The sequence below is a fragment of the Heterocephalus glaber genome, unplaced genomic scaffold, assembly GCF_053883595.1.
Source record: "Heterocephalus glaber isolate CG9 unplaced genomic scaffold, H.glaber_assembly_v1.0 deba00001531, whole genome shotgun sequence".
Classification (NCBI taxonomy): Eukaryota; Metazoa; Chordata; class Mammalia; order Rodentia; family Bathyergidae; genus Heterocephalus; species Heterocephalus glaber.
In genome coordinates, this window is record NW_028258329.1 from 5,237,787 (window position 1) to 5,265,510 (window position 27,724).

The window sequence follows — 27,724 nt, forward strand, 5'->3', positions numbered from 1 at the left end:
GTTATTTAGAAGTCAGTCGCCAAATATTTTAGTATTTTCCAAATATCTTTTTCTTATTATTTTATAGTTTATTTCTCTTGTGGCCTGAGAGCAAATGGTACAGAGTGAATGATTATTGCCTCTCCCTCCCGCATTCATCATATATTGAAGCTGCAATTCCCAATGGGACTATATTTAGAGATAAGGCCTTTATGGAGATAATTACATTTAAAATAGGTCATATTACCCTTTGTAAGTATTTCTGTCCAGATAAGAAGAGGGAGGTCTCACTCCCTCTTCCCTATTTGAGAATACAATGAGAAAGCAGACATCTGTAAATGGAGAAGAGAACCCAGCATCAGCTGGGACCTTGAACTTCAGCTTCTCACCTTACGGAATTGTAAGAAAATAAATTTCTGTCATTTAAACTATCCAGAATAAGACATTTTGTTATGGCAACCTGAGCTAATTTATATAGCATATTTTATACTCTTTTGAATTTGTTAAGCTGTCTTTTGTAGCTGAGAATGTGTTGGACCTTGGCAAAGGTTTGTTGTGAATGTTTATTCTGCTGTTGTAAAGCAAATGTATAAATATCTATTAGATCCAGTTGATTAATGATGTTCAGTTCAACCACATCCTTGTAGATTTTCTTCTTGACAAATTTGTCAATTACTAAGACAAAGGTATTGATGTATCCAACTATGATAATGAATCGTTCTATTACTTTTTTTTTCTCCTTTTTTGGTACTGGGGATCAAACTCAAGTCCTTGTGCTTGTGTAGCAGGTGGCAGAACCACTAAGCTAAATCCCTGGGCTAATCACTCTATTTCTATTTGCAGTTCCATTAGCTTCTGCCTCAGCTATTTTGATGTGCTTTTATTATGTTCATTGTGATAGTCACTTTTCCTCTTTGCCACGACGAAATATTCAATGCCCACAATTTAAAGGAGGAGAGGTTTATTTGGGCTCATGGATTTTAGATTTCATTCAGTGGTTGGTTGTCTCCAAAGCAGAAGCAGCACAGCAGAGGGACATAGCAGAGAAAAACTGTTCTCATCCTGGCAGTGCGGAAGCAGAGAGAGAAGGGAGGAGATGGGGAGGGAGAAATAGTCTTCAAGGTCACACCCCCAGTGACCCACGTCTAATGAGGCCCACCTCCTAATGGCACTTTTAGCTGTAGTACTCCTGTGATCCAATCACCTTTTAAAACCCTTGCCTCTGAGCACATGAGAGTTTTAGGAGTCATTCTCAATCTAAACCATAATATTGTGTCCCAGGCCCCCAAAAGATTCATGTGCTTCTCTTTATGAAAATTACATTTTGTCCATCTCTAAAACCAAACCAGTATATCATTTCTCTGCTGCATAGCATTTTGCAGTTTAAAGGTGCATTTATTTAAGAGTGCTCAAGGCAGGGCATATGTCTCCACTGCACAAATAAGAAATAAAAGACACAGAGGAAAGTGCTGTCCAAAGCTGTATGTCCTGTAAGAAGAACTGCAACCCTATCCAAGTTTGCTTCCACACAAAGATTATCTTCTCTGACTTTCTCTCAACCACAGGACACTATGGCTCAAGGCATATACATCTACAAACACCGGTTGGTACCAGGTGCCAACTCTGCCCTCAGGAGCAGCAGGACCAGGAAGCTCTGAAAATTTAGGAAGCAGGAAACAGGCAAGAAGAGCCCCACAGGATCCAGCATGGCTGCTGAGGCCGTGACTGCCACAGCAATGTGACTTCTGACCATTCTTGGGACCTTGTATCATTTCTTCAAGCATCAGTGACCTAGGACCCAAAGGGTCAGCTTATGCACTACACTGGCCAAGAGAGAAGGGTGTGATCCCCTTCAGCAGATGGAAGACTCCCCAAGATGAATATCAAGAAGTGTCTTTGTCCATTTTCTGTTGCTATAACTGAAAATCAGAGACTGGATAATTTGTAAAGAATAGAGATTTATTTAGTTCACAGTTCTGGAGGCTGGCCAGCCCAGGAGCATGTTGCTAGCATTTGCATGGTATCCAGTAAGGGTTTTCTTTTGCATCCTCACATGTAAGAGGGCATCACAGGGTAAGACAGATCAAATAAATGTGCTAGCTTCAATTCTCTCTTCTTTTTATTATAAAGCCTCTACTGCCATCATGGGGGGCTCCACTCTCATGACCCTATCTAATCTTGGTTAACTCCCAAAGGTCCCATCTCCAAATATCATCAACATATAAGTTTGGGGCTTAAGTTTCTAACATGTGACCCTTTGGGGAAGGCACATTCAAACCATAGCAGGGTGCTATTACTAGAGAGGCCCCAGAGGGCAGATGTTCCCACAGTCTCTACAACTCCAGCAATCTCCAACAATTCTGGTGATAAACAATATGAATACTCTTTAGTGACCTCCTCTTGCTGGGAATGTTTCCTCTCTCTTTTTAATGCTTCATTTAATCAAAAAGAATTCAATCCCAAAGGTGAGAGTAGAGTTGGTGATGGGATCAGGGAGCTGACCTCAATTCAAAGTTGACAAAAAAAAAAAAAAGAAGCGCGTGTGAACATAACATCCTTGGTTTAAAATTTACCTACCAAGTTCCAGCTGAGTTTATGGATGTGTCGTGTGGATATTTTCTGGGCACTGCACACACCCCTTTTGTTTCTACAGGGGACCAGGCATAACACAACAGAGTGGCTGCATTTTGCTTTTTATCTAAGATTCATTTTTAGATTCTAAAACACAAAACAGAATGCAGGAAGTGTGAATTTACTTGAACCAACTTGAAAAAAGGTTTTCTCAACCTCTGTAAAATGAAGCTGCAGAATTCACAACAGCTTTAATTATAACACACTAAATAAATACAGTAAGTGGCTTTTTGGTTCTGAGGTTGAAATCTTTATCTATTTTTATCTCCAACCAAATAACAGACGAGAGGGGAAAGTTACTACGTTACGAGTGGGTTATTGAATCCCTGAGCATCGACAACTTCTATGTCATTATTGTATTGCATTGTATTCTAAAGAAAATCACTTATCCAAAGATACAAACCAAGCAAATGAATTTTAAGATTCTTTTTTGAAGAACTTTTCTTTCCATAGGCAAAAAAGGCTAACAATTAGAAACACTTCTCTGAAACAAAGTCAATGTAGACATCTCCTCTTGAATTTCAGGAAAGAACAGAGGAAAAGCTCTCCCTTTTTCACCAGATAGTACTCAGGGCCTTGAAGCTCAGACCATGAAAACATGAAAATGAAGGCCACCCTAGTTAGTGCCACAACCCAGGTCTGGAGGAAGGTAAGGATCCTCAAACAAAATATTCTAGAAGTAATTGGCCAGGGCCCCAGTTGGCTGCAGGGTGAGGGAAAACCTTGGAATTGCTGCTCAGGATGACTGCCATTGACTTCACTTCCTTCATTCCCTTCTAGAAGGTTCTATGAGAACTGTTTTGTGTCCAGGAATGGGCCTGTGATGAAGACTGTACTTAGGGGTCTCATCATAGAGCCCACTCTTCCGTACCAGCATAAGAAAGGGAGGAAAGAGTAGGTAAAAACCCGATGCAAGGAAAAAGGAACAGACATGGATATTTTCCCTCACTTCATTTCAAAGCAAGCCATGCTACAGATGAGGAAACTAAGGTTTATGGATGTAAAGAGACATGCTGAGGACCACACTTTAATGACTAAGTAAGCTGATTTGAATCCAGCTCTGTTTAACTCAAAGCTATAAATTACACCATGATGATGTTTAAATCAAAGGACTGATCCTTTCAAGTCTTACCAAAAAATCAACAAATACAGTCATAGGCTACATGACAACATTCAGTCAGTGATGGACTGCGTATGTGATGATGATGCCATGTGTCACCTAGTGATGCTGTTTTAGTTTGTATAAGCACACTGTGCTGTTTACATCCCAATGAAATTGCCTAACAATGTGTTTCTCAGAGTGTAACCCATCATTCAGCAGTGCTTGACTGTAGTTCAGATGACTGGATTGAGTTTAGTCAAAGGACTGCACAAATCTTATATAAATGGAGTTTTTTTTTTTTTTTTTGGTGCAGAACTGGGGATTGAACTCAGGACCTTGCGCTTGCCAGGTAGGCGCTGGCATCATTAAGCTAAACCTCTGGCCCTAAATGGAGTCTTAATATAGATAGCGCAACTAGGGGCTACAGGACCACTTCCCTCCACTCACCTGAATCCTGAGGGCCAAACCACACCCCTCATACTCTTGCTTCAGGGCTTACTCTATTGTGGCTGAGATAAGGGAAAGAAAGCCCTCCAAGTCTGCCCTAGAAAACTCCAAAATTCCAAAACAGGGTTCATGCACACCAGACCTCCCTGCCTGACCTGGAGCTCATTCATAGCTCATGCATATGGACTGCATCTCATACATCCCATTATAACAGTGAATTATGGGAAAGGACATGTGCAATAGACACGGCTGACATAGCTCAGCATCCTTGCAGTCATGCTATCAACCATGTTCTGGAAGACCCCAGTGAGAAGTGCCCTAAAGTTGGTACAACATTTAAACTCCTACAGCCTATGTCCTTAGCACTCATGCCACTTTGTTTTGGGTTCTTGCTTCTCTGTTCACACTCTTTCATACTTGAGGCCTGCCTGTCTATTGGCTCCCGGAAACTTCATCCCTGGACCTGGGAGCCAATTATTCCCTTCCCTGCCCAGACATGGTCTCGCTATCAGTGAGAGCCTGCACCCTCTCATCAGTCAGGAAGGCTCTGGTGCTCTTTCTAGATATGGATTATCTGCTAAATTGAACTATATGATGTTACCTTTTCTTTTGGTCATTTTTGTGCAGCAAAAATGCCAATTTCATATCCTTCAACTTAAAGCCTCTGGAGCAGAAATGACATATTCTGTTTTCCAATAGGAGAAACAAATACTTCCTCCCTCAAACCATTTTTCTGAGTATATTAGTCACTTTCCTGTTGCTGAGAGAAAATTCTGACACCTGTACAGGAAAGGCTAAGAAGTTATTTTAGCTTACAATTTCAAAGGGTTCAGTCCATGGTTGGCTGTCTCCAAGGCAGAAATGGCATGGAGAAAAGGGCATGGTGCACAAAAGATGCTTAACCCATGGCAGCCAAGAAGAATAGAGTGAAGGGAGAAGCAGGGACAAGAATGCTCCTTTCCAAGTCATATCCCCAGTGACCCACCTCTTTCTAGCAGGATTTACCTCCTAACAGTACAATCAACCATGAGATCATGAGTGGAAAAAACCTGATAAGTATAGCACTCCTACGGTCCGATCACTCTCCAAAATCCCCACCTCTGAACATGTGAGACTTTCAGGGGACATTGTTAGATCTGAACCATAACATTGAGCAAAATAGTATTTGTTTTATCCCTATTTCCTCTTTATTCACATGTATCATTCCATGGCACATATAGCTCAGTGACAAACATGGCACAGTCACATGTATAGCTCCAATCCCATCTGCTCAGCATGGAAGACTAATCTCTCTCCCACCCATCCATGAAGAGCCTCTTGTCTACTTTACCATTCATTCTCTTGCTCTGACTCTCGCTACCTCAATTATATCTCTCTTTGGGTGCAATGACAAGAATAACATGAAATATTGTCCTTGTTCAGTTACGTAATAAATTACAATTTCTTCCATTTTCATTTCACTGAAAATTGTATTACCTTTACAGAAACCCAGAATTTCTTCTCAACTATGTAAAATCTCATAGTGCAATCTCCCCTCTAAGTTAGCTTGCTTAGAACTGGAAAGCTTGCTGAGTCCTTTGTTTACTGTCTTAGAAGTCTCTTAGATTTATGTTGGTAAATCCATTTCTTCTTTATAAAGAACCTGAATGCATCGTTTGTCACAAAAGTCCCTGACTGTGTTTGTTATATGACAGCGTGGAGCTTTCCTTTCAGCCAGTGCTGGCCTGACTTGTAGAAGTTCAAAGAGCCTGTGAAGCCAACCTGTTAGAACAGCCAGTCAGTGGGTGGAGCTTGCCATGCATTTGTGTTCCATCTCACTGCCAGAGAGGAATTTGGGGTAGGGTAGTGCTTCATTTTAGGTATCAACTTGACCGAATTGCAGAATATCTGTATGGCTGGTAAAGTATTGTTTCTTGGTATGTCTGTGAAGTGGTGTCCAGAGGAGATGGGCATATGAGTCTGAGCAGAGCAATAAGGAAAGTGAACTATCAGCGTGGGTGCCATCCAGTTGGCTACAGGCTGGGATAGAGCAAACACAGAAGAAAGAAATGTGTCTGTCTGTCTCCTGATGCCCAGATATATTCTTCTCCTCCTCATCATCAACACTGGACTCCAGGTCCTCTGGGTTTTGGACTCCAGGACTTATGCCAGCAGCCCTGTGGATTTTCAAGACTTTGGCCTCAGACTGAGAGTTACTCCATCAGCTTCCCTGCTCCTGAGGCTTTTGGAGTTGGGCTGAGCCAAATTAGCAGCATCCCCGGGACTCTGGTTTGCAGACGGCCTGCAAGGGACTTCTCCCCTCCATAATCCTGGGAGCCAATTCTGTAATAACTCTCTTCTCATATATCCTATTGATTCTCTCTGTCAGGAGAACAAACACATGTGGATTACAGAAACACATACATACAACAAAGATAAGAAAAACATTGACATAGAAGAGGAGAATTAAGGCAAGAAATGTAGATGAAGTCATTTTTTTCTTTTTCTCTGCTCATATTTTGAATTTCTTTTATCTTTGCTTACAGAGTTTTAGGAGTTCTTGTATTCTAGATCTGTACCCTTCAATATGTTAGCCACTAGTCCTATCTGCCTATTAAGTTAAAAACCTGAGGATCTACTTCTGAGTGTTACTGGTGATTTAAATGCCATTCCTTGGAGTTTCGGTTAGTCTGGGTAATGCTTAGTAAATGCTCATTTCCAAAGTGCTGTGCCTTTGGAGGCTACTAATACATGAAGTATGTTGCCATGGTAACAGTTACTGTTAGTACTTTTTATAGATTAAAGTGTTACACCCTGGAGTCTATTCATATAAATGCATAAATCTGAAGTACAGTATGGTACTTCATTTAATGCAAATATTTAATGGAAAAAGAGACAGACTTAACTGACCAGAAATAGAAAAATTCCAATACTTATATCCAATATGGACATGCATTCTTACCTATGATATGGTAATGTAGTATTTTCATTAAAATTCATTTATAAAATATAAGTTAACCCTTTATCCATTTGAATTTATCAAAATTTACATAAATTATGAAAGAAAGGTATATGTCTGTCAAAAGTTCACACACATCATTTTGGTTTGTATCCTTGTGCCAAACTCCTAGAGCTTATGGGGTTTCAACAAATTTGGAAAACATGGTGCCTCCTCATTTAAGGAAGGAGATGTCAAGGAATCCCTGGGAGCTCTTCGGTCTGGGTTTGGATATTTGCTCTGATATTTACTGTGCAATCTTGAACTTAAGGTTTCTCAACTGTAAACTGGGGCTCATACTCAACTGTAAGTTGTAATCTTTGCACTTACAAAGATTATATGCATCTTCAATAAGTAGCGTCTGTGGCATAAAGTGACTAGTTAATGGTTTCGAGTCAATACTTAGGACAGAAAGAGGGGTTGGAGTATTCCAAGCACATATGTGCAGAAGAAAATCAACCATAAATTATCCTGCTGGATGGGAGGCCTCAGAGATAGGGAAGCTGGGTACAGCTCCATTCACAGAGGAGAGGACACAAGCGAAGCTCAGCAGGACAGTGGGCCTGGGCAGTTCCTCGAGAGATGGGCACAAGCCATGAGGTTGCCAGGGTGTGCTCTGTTAGGGAGGGACAATGGAGTAGCATGAGGAAACCCTGAGGGTAGGCTGAAGACTCTAAGCCTTTTACACAGAGACAAGACCAGAAGTTTTTCAGAAGGAAGATCTGGCAACCTAAAAGGTAAACGGAGACAAGGACAGCCTGTGACCCTGGTGTGAGGAAAGCAGAGTGTTAACCTAGGCAGGAAGATGAACGTGTGATGTCCAAAGTTGCAAACAGGAAGCCTCCTTGTGAGTTGTAGGTATTATCTAAGCTGGGAACAGAGGAGTGGAAGAATCCCAAACTACCTCAAAATCTTTGATCTCTTCTGATAAACAGCCGTTCAAAGCAACAACAATGATAATAACGCAATGTGATTTGGATATGTGACATCTGTCTTCTTTTAAGCAAAATTTTGAAATGCATTTATGAATAGTATGTCATTTGACTCCCACAAGAGCTTTGTGAAAGAGAACAGGTGGATGTTACATCCTTGTTTAAAATAGAAAGATCACTTCTGGGAAAATGACAACTGTAATAAAAGTAAATTAATTTTTAGGCCTTATTCTATCTCAAAAAATGTTTAAGTGATTCTTGTCACATATGTTGTTCAATACACAGTCAAGGTCATTTTCATCAGTCAGTTTTCTCGGAATTTGGAGGAATTAGTTGGAAAATGGACAACACCTAGTGGGATCCATTAGATTCTCAAGGACAGACCTGATACTCATTTAGGGTTCAGGTGTCTGCAATAAAATTAAGACTACATCTCCTGCACATGGTCAAATGAGGATGCTTCCTAATTCATGTCCCAGCTTGCCCTCTTTCTTGACTTTCTCCTATGGCTCAAATAATTGGGTTCTGGATGCTACACCCTTACCTCATGTTCACCATGCTTGCAACTGAGTGCATCATCTGGGTTCTAGATGGTTCCATCTGCTGTCTTATTTTTGTCCGTGATATTTCTACTTTTCCAGTCCCCTATTGTGACAGGTGACTACTAACATGGTTCACAATGATCCCCACCCCATAGTATTCATGCCCTTAGATATTTCCCTCTCCTATGTGTATGGGTTGGACTCAATGACTTGATTTCAGTGAAAAAATACAGCAATGGTGATGGGATATCACTTTTGAATTAGGCTGTAAAAGACTATAACTTCCATATTTTTTCATACAGCTTCTTCCTGACTCTTTTGATGTGCTTGTCTGATAATGCAAGCTAGATTTACATGTCAAGAACATGACGGTGACTTCAGCCAATTGCCGTGAAGAATCAAGACCCCCACCTCAACATCTTTCAAGGAATGGAATCTTGCCAACAAGCATGAGATCGAGCTTAAAAGTGGATCCTTCTCCTACTGAACCTTCAGACGTGACCACAGCATTGTGTGACACCTTGATTGTGTTCCTGTAAGAAATCCTGAGCTGGACAGCCCAGCTAAGCTGTATCCTGATGTCTCACCCACAGAAGCTGAGGTAATACATTCCCTAAACCACTGAGTTTGGGTGCAATTGGTTATGCACCAATAGATAATGAATGTTTCAACACATTGATCCTAGTCAGTTACTATAAGGCTCCTAGAAATTCTCCCATCCTTTCCAAAGCTCTTAAATTTATGCTTTTCTACAATTTGCGGGAAAGTAATGGGCTGCTTCAGGATGAAGAAATTACTCAGTGTGTGCCTCCAGGCATCCTTCCCATGATGCTTCTCTACTATAATCCTGCTCCAGATTTCTGCTGGAAGAGAGCACGTCCCTCACTCTTCTGCCTTAGACTTTCTGTGCTTCCAAGATTGGCTGGGGTCCAGACTGCATTCTTCTGTGTCCCTGACCTGGATTCCCATTCCAGAGCCTGATTGGTGCATTTCTTAGCTGATCTCATCAGCAAATTCTTTTATTGCAGCTGCATTCGATGGTTGGTTTGCAATGTTCTTGACATCCATTGCACCCATCCAAATCAAAACACTCTTGTTAGCCCTGCAGAATGGTCTGATTTGATCCCCCAGAAAGAGGAGACCAGGTCCTGACTTATCCAAGCAGGACCCTGACTGGCTCCTGGTGCTTAGCCCTCGTTCATGGCTCCCTAACTGCCCTTCCTGACTTTTACATTTCCAGCTCCACCACCTCAAGTGGGCGTGAACAATCCTTCAAAGGCCTGTGCCAAGTTATGAGCTCCTCTTCCTGCCTTTCCAGGGGGTGTGGGACAGGACTTGCAGATGTGCCAGGTCTTTAAGGGAAGATGCAAATGAGCTAGCTCCAAGTAGATTTGGCAACAGGCACCACCACTCAATGGCACAGCGGTGACTCATGAAAGCAGAGGGGAGTGGATGTGGCGGCTGGAAATCACTTCCCAGATCATCCTCGGCAATTATGAAGCAGGCTTTTGACCGTAGTGCCAGCAAAATAGAGTAAAAGTCCCTTTTCCTGGATTCCGAGGGCTCCCACCAGCCCATGCTAACCTGCTTGCTCAGTCTGTTCCTCAACATGAGCCCTCTGCTTCCACTGCTGTTTTCTAGTACAGAATTCTCTACTTTAAAAAATATTTGTTAGGTATGTGAACCTCACAGACGTTATATGAAGCAAAAGAATATGGATGCAAAAAATAAACACTAGCTGGGTGTAATGATGCACAATCCCAGCCCTCTGGAAGGCTGAGGTACTGGGGTCACAAGTTTGAGCCCAGCCTGGGCAACTTAGCAAGACTGTCTCAAAATAAAGTTTTTCTTTGGTGCTGGGGATCAAACTCTGGACCTTGCACTTGCAAGGCAGGTGACCACACCACTGAGCTAAATCCCTGGCCCTCTCAAAATAAAACATTTTGAAAGGGTTACGAGATAGCTCAATGGGAGGATTGTTGAGTTCATTCACCACACACACACATGCACAGTAAATACTGTGTGCTTCGTTTAGATGACATTTTAGAATAGGCAAAACTCACCTAAGGTGAAAACAGTCCTAATAGTTGGTTGTGATGGATGAGGGATTACCTCAAATGAGATATGAAAGAACTTTGTGGAATTCTGGAAATGCTCTATATCCTGAAAGGGGTGTGGGTTACAGCTAAGTTTTTTTACCCTGTCATTATAGTTTCGTTTGTTTGTTTGTTTGTTTTGATACTGGGGATTGAACTTGGGACCTCGTGCTTGCAAGGCAGGCAGTGGCACCACTGAGCTAAATCCCTGGCCCTATAGTTTGGTTTTTTTTGGTACCTGGGATGGAACTCCGGTTGTTGCGCTTGCGCAGCAGGCGGCAAAACCACTGAGCTAAATCCCTGGCCCTTCCTATAGTATTTTGATAAATGTAAATTTTTTTTTGGTACGGGAAATCAAACTCAGGACCTTGAACTTGCAAGGCAGGCAAAGGCACCACTGAGGTAAATCCCCGGCCCCTGATAAATGTAAATTTTATCTCCATTAAAACTGCAAAAAACATTTAATGATTGGATGGAGATCGAGGAGAGGTTGGAATGACAGAAAAAGCAGGAATGGTAGAGTAGCAGTCATTGTTGGAACTGAGAAGTACTACCTAGGGGCTGTTTAGACTATTCTGTTTACTTTGTATATGTTTGAAACTTTCCAAAATAAAAAAAATGTATTGAATACATTACACACTAGACCTTATGCTAATGATACAGCACAGGAAGGCAAGGCTGCAGAATATAGAGAGAAGTAAATTTAAAATGGAATTTTTACTTACAAACAGTAAGTGCATTGAAGAGTGGAAAATGTGGAATTAGTGGAAAGGACTGGGCATTTTTAATATCTTAGATTTTCAATGACTATGCAGTGTCAGCTCAGAGTTTACTATGTATACATGCATGCTGACATTGGTAAGGACTCTTCAGCATCTGCTTGTGGTGGTGATATCCATGTTAAATGGAGTACCAGTGGTGCTGTGATTAAATGCAGAGACAAAGGTTGCTCTGATATGTCTTGTTTCTTCCCATTTCTGTACTTTCATTTAGTCTGTTTCCATGAGTGCTCATTTCTGTCCATTCCTCAAATCGTATGCAAAGTCTACTTATGCTTTAACAGCTCTATTCAAAGTGTGGACCCAAGAAGATGAAGACCTTGTACCACGAGGTAAATCAACCTACTGCTTCTGTCACTGAGAATGTCAGGTCAAGAGAAGAATGTCAGAACATATTTTGCTAGGTGATGTGGTTGATGCATGCTCTCGTTCAAGATTGATTTTCAGATCAGCAGCCAGATTTGTGACCAACATTAAGCAATGGTTTATGAGATTGACCCGGGAGCACTGAGGTCAATGAAACCAGAATCACTGGGGTGGGGGCCAGGCATCAGTGCAATATGAGGTTTCCAACATCATTCCAGCATATAGCCAGGGCAAGAACCAGTGATTTCTGATCTTCTTAATCATTTCCCTTCAGAGAAGTTTTCTCTTCTTGTACTAGCTTGACAAGGGCTTTCTCTGTCCAATCCCTTCAACATTGCTGATGGCCAGTCTGGTATATAAGTATGTAGGGCCTTGTACTCGTGTGTGTGTGTGTGTGTGTGTGTACTGAGATTAAACCCACAGCTTTTGCACTGAGGTCCATCTCCAGCACTTTAAAAAGATGTTTGTTTTGAGTCAGGGTCTCATTAAGCCCCTATATTGCCTGGATCATCCTCACACCTACAGTGTTCCTGCCTCAGCTTCTCAGAGTGCTTGGCCTTGTACTCTTTTTAACAATTCATAATTGGTTTCTTTATCTTGGATGTATGGATAGATGTTCTTGACCTCGTAACCCTTTAGGGACCATTTACTTCTTTGCATTCCCCACAACTTGATACTGGTGCTCAAGAAACACGTGCTAGAGCCTGCTGCAGACAGGCAGGTCTACGCACGCCCTACCGAGGTCGCCAGTTGCGCGGAACACCCCACCCCCAACACATGCCCCTCTGTACAGCCACCTGGCTCCACACTACAAAGACACAGAGGACACCGGACCACCAGACCACGGTACTGAGTCCCAATGCTCCCAGCCCAGAGGTAGAGGCTTCTGAGCCGCTGTCCCACTGCTCCTGGCCCCGAGGTAGGGGCTTCTGAGCCACCGTCCCACTGCTCCTGGACCAGAGGAAGGGGCTTCCCGGCCACCATCCCTACCACTGCTCCCAGCCCGCAGGAAAGGGGTTTTGGGTCACCATCCCTACTGCTGCTCCCAGCCCCTGTCCCACCTCTCCCAGCTCAGAGGAGGTAATCTGTGCAGGCGCTAACAGCCGCCACCCCCCACCCCCCTAGTCGAAATGAGAAAACACGTAAATAAGTCTCAAAAACAGACTTCCAGATCACCTACCGCAACCCTAAAGGGAAATGAGATGGAACACTCTGATACTCAACCACCTGGACCCACTGAACTGGCAACAAAAGAGGACCTGGGAAAAATGAAATCAGAAATAATTTCTCAGATAACAGGAGAGATTGTGCTCCTAGTGCAAGACATGATTAATAAATCTAGAGAGGAGCTCAGGAACATGATGGGATCCCAACATAGGAAACAAATGGAATCCATAAAACAGATTCAAATAGATTTCCAGGACATGAAAAACTCCATTGAAAGTCTACACAGCAGAATGAGCCAATGTGAGGACAGAATTTCAGATATAGAAGATAAGATTGCATCTATGTTCATTAGTGAGATTAGCCTATAGTTCTCCTTTTTGGTTGGGTCTTTCTCTGCTTTGGGGATCAAGGTGATGCTTGCTTCCAGGAATGAATTTGGGAGTATTGCTTCCCTTTCAATTTTATTGAAGAGTTTAAACAGTAGTGGCAGCAGTTCCTCTCTAAATGTCTTGTAGAATTCAGCAGTGAAGCTATCAGGACCCAGGCTTTTCTTAGTTGATAAGTTTTTAATTATGTTTTCAATTTCATTGGTTGATATTGGGTTGTTTAGAATTTTTAGGTCTTCTTCGTTCAACCTTGGTAATTCATACTTATCTAGGAATCTGTCCATTTCTTCTATGTTGTCCATCTTATTGGCATATAGGTTCTGGAAGTAGGTATTGATGATCCTCTGGATTTCTGCTGGGTCTGTTGTAATTTCACCCTTTTCATTCCTAATTGCATGGATTTGGGCCTTTTCTTTCCTTTTTCTGACAAGGCTGGCTAAGGGTTTGTCAATTTTGTTGATTCTTTCGAAGAACCAACTCTTGGCTTCATTGACTTTTTGTATCATTCTCTTAGTCTCCATTGCATTGATTTCTCCTCTGATCTTCATAATTTCCTCCCTTGTGTGAGCTCTGGGGTTGTCCTGTTCTTCTTTTTCTAGAAGCTTGAGGTGCAGCATCAGATTGTTTAATTGGGCTTGTTCTGTTTTCTGAATAGTTTCTCTGGTGTGAGAAACTGAAAGTGTAAATAAGGACTAAAATGTATAATAGGTAATGTGAAATAGGAAGAAAAAGGGCAAAGGGGAAGGAAGTGGAAGGGCTAGGGGAAAGCATAGAAGGGAATGGGATTAATATGAGAAAATGGAAAAATAGGAACAAAATCTTTGTAAATAGGGAGGAATGGAGGGGTTGAAGGGAGGGCTGGGCAAGGGTGAAAAATAAGAACCAAGAGAGACTATGTAAAGGTGCAAATTTCCAATGATGAATGTCATTCTATTGTATACCTAAAATGTACCAATGATTAGAATGAATAATCAATAATGCAAAATAGGAAGAAAAGGTCCAAAGGGGTAGGGGTAGTGGGAGGGGCAGGGGAAAGGAAAGAAGGGAAAGGACAAATGATGAGAAATGCAAAAAAAATGGAAATAAAGTCTTTGTAATTAGGGAAGGGTGGAGGGGGTGAAGGGAGGGCTAGGAATGGGGAAAAAATAAGAACCAAGATGTATTATGTAAAGGTACAATTCCCAATGAGAAATGTAATTGTGTTGTATACCTAAAATGTACCAATAAAATAATTTAATTAAAAAAAAGATTGCAATTAGTGACCAGGAAAAGGAAAATTGCTTCAAAATTATAAGGGAACATGAGAAATCAATCCAGCAACTGCTAGATGATGCAAAGAAGAATAACATAAGACTGATTGGAGTCAATGAAGACACAGGAGAGAGTGCAGATGATATAAAAAAATCTCTTCACAGAAATGATGGCAGAAAACTTCCCAAGCAGGGGAAAAGAGCTTGACATACAGATAAGTGAGGCATATAGGACTCCAAATAGCCTTGATCAAAAAAAAAAATCTACACATAGGCATATAATTGTTAAGATTCCAGAAACTCAACAGAAGAACAAAGTTCTACAAACAGTCAGAGAAAAGAAACAAATCACATACAAAGGAAAGCCCATCAGAATTACAGCAGACTTCTCAACACAAACCATCAAGGCAAGAAGAGCTTAGAGTGACATATTCCAAGCCCTAAAAGAAAACAGCCTCCAACCTAGATTGATATACCCTGCAAAACTATCTTTCCAAGTTGATGAAGAAATAAGATACTTTCAAGACAAAGAGCACCTTAGGAACTTGGTGAATACCAAACCAGCACTCCAAAGAATTTTACACAATATCCTAGGAGCAGACATTGAGGATCACAACCCCAGGAAACAAAGCAGAATGAAGCCATCTGGCATGACAAGAAATTAAATGGAAAGGGGGAGAACCCAACAAAAAGAAAAAGTTATGGCAATGATAAGTCAATTCATTTCAGTCATAACCATCAATGTTAATGGTCTCAATTCAACAATCAAAAGAAATAGACTGGCAGAATGGGTCAAGAAGCAAAATCCAACAATATGCTGCATATAAGAAACACACTTAATTCAAAAGGAAACTCATAGACTGAAAGTTAAAGGGTGGAAAACAATACTCCATGAGACGGGAACCTGAAAAAAAGCAGGAGTAACTATCCTCTTTGCAGATCAAGTAGATTTCAAAACAACACTGATTAAGAGAGACGAAGAAGGACACTATATCCTTGCAAAGGGAAGAATCCAAGAGGAAGAGATGACAATCATGAATATCTATGCACCAAACACTAGTGCACCCAACTATATAAAACAAATACTAACGGACATGAAAAGTCATATATGCACTAATACAATTGTAGTGGGGGACCTCAACACCCCACTGTCACAAATAGATAGATCAACTAGACAAAAAATAAATATAACATTGCCTAAAGGATCAGTTTTAAATGCCAAAGAACCCAAGACTGAACTTGGAAGATATTTTACTAGTGCAACTGAACAGGAGCAGGCAGGGACAAAAGGATTGTATACAACCAGTGAATTGTAGTCAGCAATTGTGCTATCCTTCATTTATGTAGTGCTTTGCAATGAAGTCTGAAACAAAGCAAAACTCTGGTTTCCCTCATCCTATTCCATGTGGGTCATGTGGAGCTACAGCTGCTGGTGCCCACCTCCTACCATCCCTGCAGCCCCAGCAGACACAGCAGCACTGTGTCACCAGAACATGGGGTGGACCTCACCCTTCCCAGGAGTTGAAGCCCCAGAGCTCAGGGGCAAATGAGAGCATTCCAGAGGGTAAATATCCTCATTTTACATACAAGTGTTACACAGAGATCACTTTTATAAAATAAAGTCCCTCTGCATACACACAAAAAAAAAAGAAAAGAAAAGAAAATATGGGTTTTTTATAAAATGGAGTACTACTCAGCCATAAAAAATGAGAAACTAGAGACATTGGTAGCTAAATGGATGCACATTGAGGCAATACTCTTAAGTGAAATAAATAGGACACATATGTGTAAATACCGAATAGTTTCTGTAGTGTGAGAAACTGAAAGTGTAAATAAGGACTAAAAGGTATAATAGATAATGTGAAATAGGAAGAAAAGGGTTAAAGGGGAAGGGAAAGTGGGGGGTAGAGGAAAGGAAAGAAGGGAATGGAATTAATATGAGAAAATGAAAAAATGGAAACAAAGTCTCTATAAATAGGGAGGGATGGAGGGGTTGAAGGGAGGGCAGGGGAAGGGGGAAAAATAAGAACCAAGAGAGATTATGTAAAGGTGCAAATTTCCAACGATGAATTTCATTATATTGTATACCTAAAATGTACCAATAAAATAAAAATTTAAATAAGTAAATAAATAAACACGTGCTCAAGATTTTATTTAGAAAACAAGGGACTATTTCCTAATTATAAATATTTATTCAATAATTACAAGTGGGAATAAATATTCCCTAGTTATAAATAATTATAAATTTAACAGGAAGTGTTATGGGTTAGATATAGAAGGGCCCCAGCAGCCTCATGTGTTGGAATGTAATTGAATTATGGGGTGATGTAGCTATTAGGAAGTGTAGTCTGGTCAGAAAAAGCAGGTCGCTGGGGTGTGGCCTGGGTGGGTACTCGTCCTCCTGGGCTCCTCCCTCTGTCCTTGCTTCCTGGCCACAGGACATGAGCAGCTTTCCTCTGAGGCGAGTCCTTTTGCCTTGCTGTTTCTGCCTTGTTGTTGGAGCCTTGGACTGAAACTTCTAAATCTGTGAACTAAAATAAACTGCTCCTCCTCTAAGTTGTCAGGTATTTAGTCCCAGCAATGAGGAAATTGACTAAAACAGGAATACATTGATTTCTATTTCTATTTGTGTTTATAAATATGCCAAGAATTCCTTCTCAAGGTACTGAACTGAATAATCAATTGTTACTGGAATGTGTTCCTTTATGAAAGAAGTAGAAACAGATGTATTAACTTAAACATAATTTTCAGTTGTTTAATTTAATATATTCTTGTCCAGACAATAAGCCCTCCATAATCACCTGCTTTGATCCATAGATTCAACAAAACTTGGATTGGAAATATTAGAAGAAGAATATTGCAACTACACTGAATATACATACATAGTTTTTTAATGATTATTCCCTAAAGAATACAGTGTAACAGCTATTCACACAGCATTTACATTGCATTAGGTATTGCAAATCATCTAGAGTGTTTTAAAGTATACAGAAGGATGGTTGTAGGTTCTATACATACACAATCTCATTTTATATAAGAGAGTTGAACATCCTTGGCTTTTGGTATCTATAGGAGGTCCTGCGTCTGTCTGATCTGATGAAAATCATTCAGATCCTGGATTGGTTGAAGGGAAACATTTGCTCTAATGAAGTTGCTAACAGCTGAACTGAGTTAGGCCTCAGTGAATCATCATTCTTGCCAGTTTATCAAACTGGTTTTGGTATTACAAACCAGAATTGGTATGGCCTTCTGCATATATGTTTGGAATTTTTTTCAATGAAAAGTGCCAGAATTTAGCAGGGCAGAGTGAAGTTGGCGTCTAATGCTCTCTGGATTTAAATCATTGTGTTTTCCTGGGTGACTAAGCACAGTGCTAATGCCCATTAGAGAAACTGCTAGGAACTGCAATGCTCGAACCACACTGATAAAGATAAAATTCACCCTATCTACTAAAAAACATTCTCTCCATTCAAGGCTTAGCAGTGAAAAATTTAAAAAGCCTAAAGCTGTAGACCACATGCATCATGAAGAATGGCATAGTCCTGAATTTTGTTAATGTTACTTTGTCTTTTAAAAAAAAAAAAATTGTGTAGTTGGCTATGAAAAGTATTGTTCGCATTCCTTTACAATAATGTTTAGCTTAAAGTTCATTGTGAAAGAAAATAGTGAATGAATATCACTTATCAAAAGCCCACAAAGAACTTTACCTGAGAGATTTTTTTATGAATCAAAGGCATTCATTCCTTTTTACTGGGATGATTTGGGAAATTAAAGTTAGGAGAGGAGCAGATAGTGCTAATAGGAATGGCAAAAATGTATTAAGAGTGATTTATACCTTGTAAAAAAAAAAAAAAAAAGAGATCACTGCCAATGCCAAGTTTAAATAGTGTGGAATTTAATAACTACTGCATAGTACCATCTAGTGGTGAAATATCTCCACCCCTATGTAAGTGAAGATGGGGTTCAGAGCTTAACATTTGCAAATCCAGGTCAACAGCCATTAGAGTACCATGACTGTAAACTGTCGTTAAAAGGGCAAAAGAAGAAAGGTGTTTTTAAAATTTGTTTAGGAAGATAAAGTGAGTTGATATATGAAAGGCAAACTGAGTATGTGTAGCTCATACATCATGTGAAATTGTAAAATCTTCCTAGGATTTAGATATGTTTTATATAGAGTTACAGTAAATCATGTTTTTAAATATTCAGCAAGTACTATAGTTTCCCTTTTACATATTAATTTTAACAATTGGATCTGGGTGCTACCATAAAATTCTGAGTATTGTTTTGGTTCTTTTTTTACTTTGAAAATAGAAGTTTGTGCATTTCCTCCAGTAGATGGATCTGAAAAACAAACATTTTTGACATGGTAGGTGTTGTTGGAAAACAATTATCTTTAATGAGATTTATGAAGGATGGAGAAAATAATTTTTTAAAGAACAATTACTCCTATGACAATTTAGGGGCATAGTTGAGAGCATTATGGGTAATTTGGGCAAGTTTAAATCTAAATTTAGATCTAAATTGCAGCTTATTTATATCATAAGCACCTTTCTAGGCTTACAGCTCGAACTCTAGTTTAAATATAAACAAGATTCAATTGAATATATATATATATATATATATATATACACACACACACATTTTTTTGTTTCAAGTACTGTTTTATGAAACTGACACTTATTTGTTTGGCAAGTAAAAACCTAACAGTTTAACCTAGTAAATATCATATTGCAATGGAAAAGGGTCTGAAAGGTAAATGTCAACCTTTAGGCCTAAATTATTTCTTAAAGTTCATGTTTCTACTTTATTTTGCTTACTGAATTAACAACTATTTAAAGAAAATCTTCATCTGCATTATGATGATATGATTTATACTACCTGGTGATATCATTTATTGAGTATGAGAGAAATTTTCACAATTCAATCTTACTTTTCACAGAGAAAATATGAGATACTCTTAAGGTGTTTTAATAGTAAGTACTTTTGTCAAAGAGCAGCAAGATCGAGACCACAATATTTCTTTAGTTTACTTTCATGTCTAATGCTTGTAAAGCTCCATAGTTTGTACACATGATCTATCTTTTCTACATGAAGAAAACAGAGATGCAAAAAGAAGATAAGATGTCACTGAAATTTCAACAACACTCAAATTGCCATTTAAAATATTTTCCCCAACTGGATAGTGGGTCTGAGCAGGCTAAGGCGCTGGACTGAATGTTTTCCCTAAGTGGATACATTTTCTAAAGCTAGAAAATTACTTTGCTGCTTGACTTTTTTCACTTAGTAATAAACTATGAATAGCTTTCCATTCCAGAAATACTTGTAGGAAATTATTTCATTTTCCTTGACATGTGTAGAACAATGTTCCCAGTTATTTCTGCCATGTTGGACTTAACTTCCTCCCAGGGTTTCTGTGTGTAGTAAACCATGCTCAGATAAACATCCCTATAGGAAAACCTTTGGAAATAGCCACATTAATTTATTTCTTTTGAATAAATTCTCACATTCAATCTTAATTTCCTTAAAAAGAAAAACATGGAAAAATGTTACTTAAATAGCAAATGCTTCTGTAAAAGAACATCAAGACAGTGTAGTTTTCATTTCTGAAATTACCCAGCTTCTCAGGCCCATTAGCAATGGGGCAATTTGCAAAGAAATTAGCAAAAAATGCAAAGTCGTTGAGGAGACTATAATCAAGAAGAGGAAGCATACCTGGTAGTTAATGCCAGATAAAATTTCCCTAACAAGATTTAAAATTCCTTAAGGACAAGCTTCATTTCTTCTATTTGTGTCATTTCCCAGCTCAGCCTGGAATGTTTTTGTTACAAGCGTCAGATAGCCAGGCACCTAAACTAAACCACGAAGGGAAGGTGTTGGTTTCGTAACTGTGAGTACAGGTCCAGCTTCTGGCAGGCGTGGCACTGCTGCTCAGCCCACATCATCTGGTCATGGTGCTGCTCTTCGGCTCTTGGTTAGCTGCCTCTCTGTTGCTTCCTTTTCAGGTAGGCCTTCCTCTACAAAGGCAAGGGCCATTGCCACAGCTCTAGGCAAAACAGTTTCAGTTCAAGTCCAGCTTCATTCAGGGAACTCCTTTGGCTTCCTCATCATCCTAGGGATTCCTTTTGACTCATCCTGGGTCAAGATCATTCCATATTTTCTTCTGTGGTTTGCTTCCTCATTTTGGCAGAGCACCCCACCCCTCTGTTAGCATCCTAACAAAAGATGCCTTGGAGGAATATGTGTTGAGAATTTGTATGACCAAAATGTTTCTTCGGTTTACTCTTGTGCTTAATTAATAGTTTTGCCAATGTGAGAATGACTCCCAGTGTCAGTCTTATCCAGTCCTCCTCTCTTTCCTTGTCATGGTAGGTGGTCTTGTGATGCATGTGGCCAATGAAATGATGGAAGAAGCACCTCTAGACAGGGGCTCCGGTAGGCTCTCTTCCCCTGCCACAGGGACTTTGGAGGCCATGTGTTTAAAAGCAACATCTCCAGCTGGAAAGACCGTGGCTACCTGAGTCCCAGAATGAAGGATCCACCTGCCAACCTGCCTTCCAATGAGTAAGTGGTAAATGTGCTGTTCTTCTACTGAGCTATTGGGGTTTCTTTCTTTCTTTCTTTTGTCAATTGTAACATATCTCAATGGGATAAATATTTGTTAGGTGCACAAGTCATGTTAAAAAATTCAAAACACTTCCAAGGGACACAAAGAAAGCTCAAACAAATGGAAATCTATGCTTTTAGAAAGGGAGATCCATGACTAAAACAGTCTCAGTAGTGGAGAGTGTCAATTATAAAGATGATGCCATCCCAGTTAGTATCCAGATACGATTTTCTTTTTTCAGGGGAGAGTTAAACAATCTCATTCTAAAGTTAAAATGGAAAGGAAAATCCTGAAGAACAATAAAGTTAAACTCTGATCTCACACCTGACTCCAGGATAAAGCCTAGTTAATCACTTATTTAAATGTAAAAAAGATACCATAAAATGTTAGAATAAATCATGATAATTGTTTAGAATCAAATACTGGGGAGACCTTTCTTGACATGACATAAACCCTATGAGGCTTGAAAGAGATAGATAGATTGATAGATTCAATTACCTAAAGATATAGGGAAAGTTACACATAAAAGCCCTCTATATTTTTTCCCCATTCACTGTCCTCCCTTCACCCCCTCCACCCTTCCCTATTTACAAAGACTTTGTTTCCATTTTTCCCTTTTCTCATAATTTTGCCTTTCCCTTAAATTAAGAACCAAGATACATCATGTACAGGTATAAGCACCCAATGATAAATGTAAACGTATTGTATACCTAAAATGTACCAATAAAAGAATTTAAGCAAAAAAAAATGTTTGCTATTGGCAATAATAAAAAATTTTTTAAAAAAATTTAAAAGCCCTCTATAAGCAAAATCAGAAGACAATACCCTGGGAAAGTATTTGCAACTCAGATCACATCTAAAGACCAATTTCATTACTATATGGCTTATTCCATTTGTGCTTCTATAACAGACACCTAAGAGTGGGTAGTTTATAATGAATAGAAATTTACTGGCTCACATTTTGGAAGCAGAGAATGTCCAAGGTTTAGGGGATGTCATCTGGCAAGGAAAGGTTGCTTATAGTTCCCGTGGTAGAAGGCAGAAGGGCAAGAGAGAGGATGAGAGGGCCCTGAACTTGTCCTTTTATATCAGTACCAGTCCTATTCAGGAAGGTAGACCCTAATTAAAGGACCCAGTTTTTAAAAATACTATTACAATGACAATTAAATTTCAACTTGAATTTTGAAGGAGGCAAATATTCAATCCATAATACTACATAGAGTTCCTAAAAATATGTAAGGAAGAGACCACTAACCTAACAGAAAATGTGCAAAGAATATGAACAGAAAGGAAAGGAAATGTGAATCTTCAAAGATGAAATGATGTTCAATCTCATGATAAGTAATTTCACACTGAAACTATGACCAGGTATCATTTTCACCCATCAGGCTGACAAAGATTCCAAAGTGTGATAACACTCAATATTTGAGGATGCTGAGAAATAAGAACAATCATAAATTACTTGTGGGAGTGTAAATTGGTGTAACTTTTATGAAGTATAACTCGACAATATCTACAAAACTTTTGCGTGCAAATATCTTTTGAACTAGCGATTTCTCTTTTAGGAATTTACCCATATTTATAGATACACGAAAGGTATGTGCATGAGTATCTTCATGGCAACAATATTTGTAACAGTGAAGACAAGAGAGAAGCTAAATTTCACTGAACAGGAGATGGTTTAAATCAATAACAGGACAGCCATGGTGAAATATTCCATAGCTGTAAAGAAAAAATGAAGAAGCACTTCACAAACAGACATGGATTCATCTGCAAATGTATATTATTGAGTAAAAAAAGGAAGTTGTAGAACATGTGTACAATACAATGCCACTATCTGTAGGTTTTGGGGAGGAAATTTTATTTAGCTTTTGCATGCAGAAAATATCTCCAGAATGAAGAACAAAAATCTGGGAATTGTGGCTGTTCATGGGAAGGGAACTGGATAGGTATGAGGGTGGGAAGAAGAATTTCTACCATTTATACTTTCAATTCCTTGACTTTTGAGCCAAGTGAATACATTGCCTGCTTTTAAAAGATGAAGATAATCCAGACATGGTGGTGCATGCCTATAATTCTGGCTAGGTGGGAGGCAGAGGCAGAAGGATCACAGGTTTGAGGCTGTCCTCGGTAACTTAATGAGACACTGGCTGGGGATGTAACCCAGTGGCAGCTAGAGAGCTTGCCTAGCATGTGCAAGGCCCTGTATACAATCTGCAGTACTGAAAAAAACAGTTGAATTTACAAAGAAAATAGGGAGAGAACAATTTGGTTTGGGCACTGACAACCTGTTTTTCAACATCACTGGTCAGGTACTCCCTGGAGCTAAGCAGTCAGTCCAGAGGTCACACGTGTGAGAAGTGCCACTGTCCAGACTCATCTCTTTGGCCAGTTTTACACAGTGCCTCCACTATGGGGAGTGACACTGCCCCTGCTGACTGTCTGACAAAGTGTGGGTTTTGTTTTCTTTTTACTAAAGTTACAGTTGACAGATATAGTCTAGAGGAAAGGCAGGGAAACGAAGCAGGTCCTTTTTGATATCTTAGTGTATGCTGAAAGAGCATAAGGATCCAAGACCCAGGACCCAGTCAACAATACAAGACGCAGGAGAGCAAGGAAGCACACTGGTAAGTTACCCAAGGGAAGTGCTAATGAAGCCAAGAGGCGAGAACCCAGAAGGTTCTCACAGGCAACCTTAAGAGAGGATGGTGGGGTGCTGAGGAGGTTCAGAGGAAGGAGAGGTGAGAAAGTCAAGTCTGGCGTGCAGAGCACCCTGTTCCCCCCACAGCTGTAGACAATGATTTGGGCCCCACAGGTGTGGTGTGCTGGGTGCCTTTCCCTCTGCTCACTGCAGGGCTGCCAGGAGACACCATCCCAGGCTGGGCTGGGCTCTGGAATTAAAAGGTGAATTTAAATTGTTCCTTGTCTCTCTGTACAGAGGTAGAGTGGAGAGTGAGGGCCGAGGAACAAAGAGTAAGAAGTGAACGGACTGATCTCTACATGTTGATCAGCTTGAAAACAGCCGCCAGTGTCAGGGTATATGGAAACAGAGTGTTGGATAGAGGATAGGAGAGTTTTAAAGTAAGATTTCCAAGGATTCAATCAACCAAAAAAGCCTCTGTTCCAAGCATATATTAGACATACGTTGTTGCTGCTATAATGACCATGCTCAGATTTGCTGAGTCAGTTGGTGATAGTTTATTTGTTTCCTACCCACAACAGAGTTCCTGATGGGCACGGGTGGGCTAGATGCCTATTCTTCCACCCTTAGGCACGAGAAGCAGGTCAGCTGCATCATAGGTAGGTTTAAGTCTGAACATACACCCTGTGGTTGAGATGTACCAGGTTTGGAACAGGGACTTAGAATCTGGGCGTGCGGATGCCTGATGTGTAACAAAAGTGGGACCAAGTGTGGCATCTCTGCCTTCATTTTTTATCTGTATCCTTCATTACCCAAAAACTGTGGGTCAAATCCCTACTCAGCTCTACACATAGGAATGTTAATTACTCAACCTTTTGGTTTATTAGTCCTAAATTTTCCTAGCCAATTTTACCCCCTTTCAAGACAGAGGACACCAAGAATAACTACATTTTCAGGGACATCCTATTGCCAAGGTTTACACATCCAGTTCTAGAACTCCTGGGGCTCTGCCTAGAAGTTTCCAGTCATTGTCCTACACCTGCAGTCAGCTCTGATTCCAGGGAAAGCAGAGCCTCACAGGCCACCCCATGATGAAGTCACCACCCACCTAGTGGGAGCAATTACCCCATGGTGAGGACCGGCTTCCCCTAAACAGGACCCATTGCCTCATGCTGGGAGCTGCCGCTGAAATAGTGATGGCTCTCCTAGAATCTCTAGAACCAGTCTTGGCCAGACCATAGCTTGACCAGGATCACCTAGGGGGCCAGCTATGCAAATCCCCAACTCTTGTCATTGTTCCCCTTTTCTATAAAACCCCAAGATATCTGTCAGCCCCGGCAGATGAATCTTGAAGCTCTTTATGTGTCCTCCCAGAATAGCCATGCTGGTTAAAGTCCCCTTCCTTCCCTTCATTACTGTTGTCTCCTTGTCTGGTGTTTTGGGACAAATGGCCAATCCTGATCTGTCAGAACTGTGGGCAGTGGCTTTTGCTCTAAAACTCTGGTAACAGGTTGCTAGAGGCCACGGGACCTGGAGCAAGTCACTTCATCTCTGAGCCTGTTTCCAAACGAGCAGCTTTGGGATCATTTTACACTGCCATGCTGGGGAGATGAGGATAATGGCTGGAAAACCCTTGTGAACTGTGTGGAGCTATCAGTGCAGTGAGAAAGTCTCAGTACTCCAGGGAATTATCTGCACCAACCCTTGGTTATAAGCAGACACCAGAGGGTCAGTTAAAGGAGCAAAAAATTTTAAGTATAAAGTAAGACCACCATTTCTTTCTGCTTATTCTGGATGGTTGCCTTTTCAATGCATTAGATGTTTGCAAGTAGAAGCACAATGTAGGCTTGACTTCTCCCTGCATGCTACAGCCTTGTCTAGATGTGGCCTCTCCCTGTGTCTCCAGCTGCCACCTGACTGTCCACAGGACTGCTGTTGCTGGCTTCTTATTGGTGAATCTTACCTCTTGGATACTGTTGCCTTGGAGAATTCCTTGGTGTGTGGGTAGGGACAGAAGCCTCTTCCATTTATTCTATGCTCTTAAAAATCGAGATTATCCCTGATGAGTCTTACAATCACTTATGGCTTTCCTTCTTCTGTTTTTAATTCCTTGTATGTCACTACAAACCCATAAAGTCGTCTTTGTTTTGGCAACTGAATTAGCAGAAAAAGGCGGAAAAGCAAATGGTTTCTGCATCCCATTTAACTCCATTCTCTCCAGTCCTTTAGGGGATGGGCAGAAAAAATCGCAAAACAGCCACTGTATCTTTTCTGAAATCCGGTTGCTGAGCAGGAGGGATCCATGTTGAGGGACTTGCCTCCAGCCTGACTTTTGCAACATATCGCGTGGTAGAGGTCGTATTCTATTTGCCCTGGTCCTCCGGTGGTGAGCTGGGAGGGTTGGGGGAGCACATGTTCCCACCCTGAAGGCACAGAGTGGGACTTCAGTAGGGCAGATGGCAAGTGGGTGGACAGCTGAAATGTCCATAGCCAGAGCAATCAAAGTTGATTTAGATGTTAGTGTGACGGAACCCCATAAAATCACACAAAGCATTCCTGACCCATTCACTAGTGCACAACCTGATAGAACATTTTTCCTTTGGGGTTATCTATATTATTGCTCTTCTCTTGAAACATATTAAAGGGGTGACCACCTAGCATTTAATCATACTATACTGTCATTAGTGTGGTAAAATAACTTAATGAGGTACATTCTTCAGAGGACTTCATTTAACATGAGTATGCAATGGTTATGGCAATTATAATTTTAGATCAAAGTTTCACTGATGTAGAAAAATGTACATGCTGCAGGTTGTTTTGATAAAGCAGTGCTTACTTGCACATTATACACACTGTAGGTTAATCTCATAGACTTAAGTATTGGAGTAATAGGTAAGGCAATTTTAACTACAGTGGACACGTGAAATTCACAGGGGTTTTCATTCCTAGAGCACCCATGAATTGTGAAAAACCACAACTTTCAGATTTTGATCCAAAAAAGGTCTACAAATGCCTACTTTTATAGTTTAGACCTAAAATATGCTAACTCTCCTGCAGTTACATAATTTAATTTAATAAAATACTGTATTAATAAAGCCTTAGATGGTGCAGCATGTTTTGGCTGTGTCTTAGGGATCTTAAGGCTCTAAGAAGAATAAAACCTAGGGACCAGGGATTTAGCTCAGTGGTTCCAGCACCTGCCTTGCAAGCGCAAGGTCCCGAGTTCGATCCCCGGTACCAAAAAAAAAAAGAAGAAGAAAACCTAGAACACTGACAGCTCCATGCAGTACAGCAACCTGTTATGATGTGGGAAGGCTGATGCATCTGCCAGAGATGGATTACAGGGCAGCACCCAATCAGCAGCAAGGTGAACTGAATAAGGCTCTCAGATTGGCTACTTGCAAATTTCCCACCAAAAAAACAATTGTGGAGGATATTTGCGGTTTCTGGGAAATTGCTGGGGTTTCCAAGCAATAATTAGTTAGTAGAAAGGAAAAATCTGGGAACAACTGAGGCCACAAACTCTGAACCACGACTTCATGGGGGTAAAGTGTGTGTGTGTGTGTGTGTGTGTGTGTGTGTGTGTTTTGTGGTATTGGGGAATGATCTCAGGGCCTTTAAACTGAGCTATATTTCAGCCTTTTTTATTTTTTGTTTTCAGACAGGATCTCACTAAGTCAGTAAGTTTCCCAGGCTGGGCTCAAACTTGTGGTCCTCCTTTCTCAGCTTCCAAGAGTGCTAGGATTGCAAGGCTATGCCAGCGTGCCTGGCCTAAATACTCCTTATGAGTATAGTTGTCAATCATGGTAGGATACAGTATGGAGC

At 40.5% G+C, this 27,724-nt stretch overlaps 1 long non-coding RNA gene across 1 annotated transcript in view; it reads left to right on the forward strand.

Annotated features, from left to right (window-relative positions):
* The window catches only part of LOC110350721 (uncharacterized), a 78,868-nt gene extending 51,376 nt beyond the window's left edge, over positions 1–27,492 (forward strand). The window contains exons 2-3 of the long non-coding RNA XR_002397461.2: positions 8,913–9,211; positions 21,024–27,492. This is a non-coding gene — a long non-coding RNA (uncharacterized LOC110350721). The remainder of the gene's footprint in view (positions 1–8,912; positions 9,212–21,023) is intronic.
* The last annotated feature ends 232 nt before the right edge of the window (positions 27,493–27,724 follow it).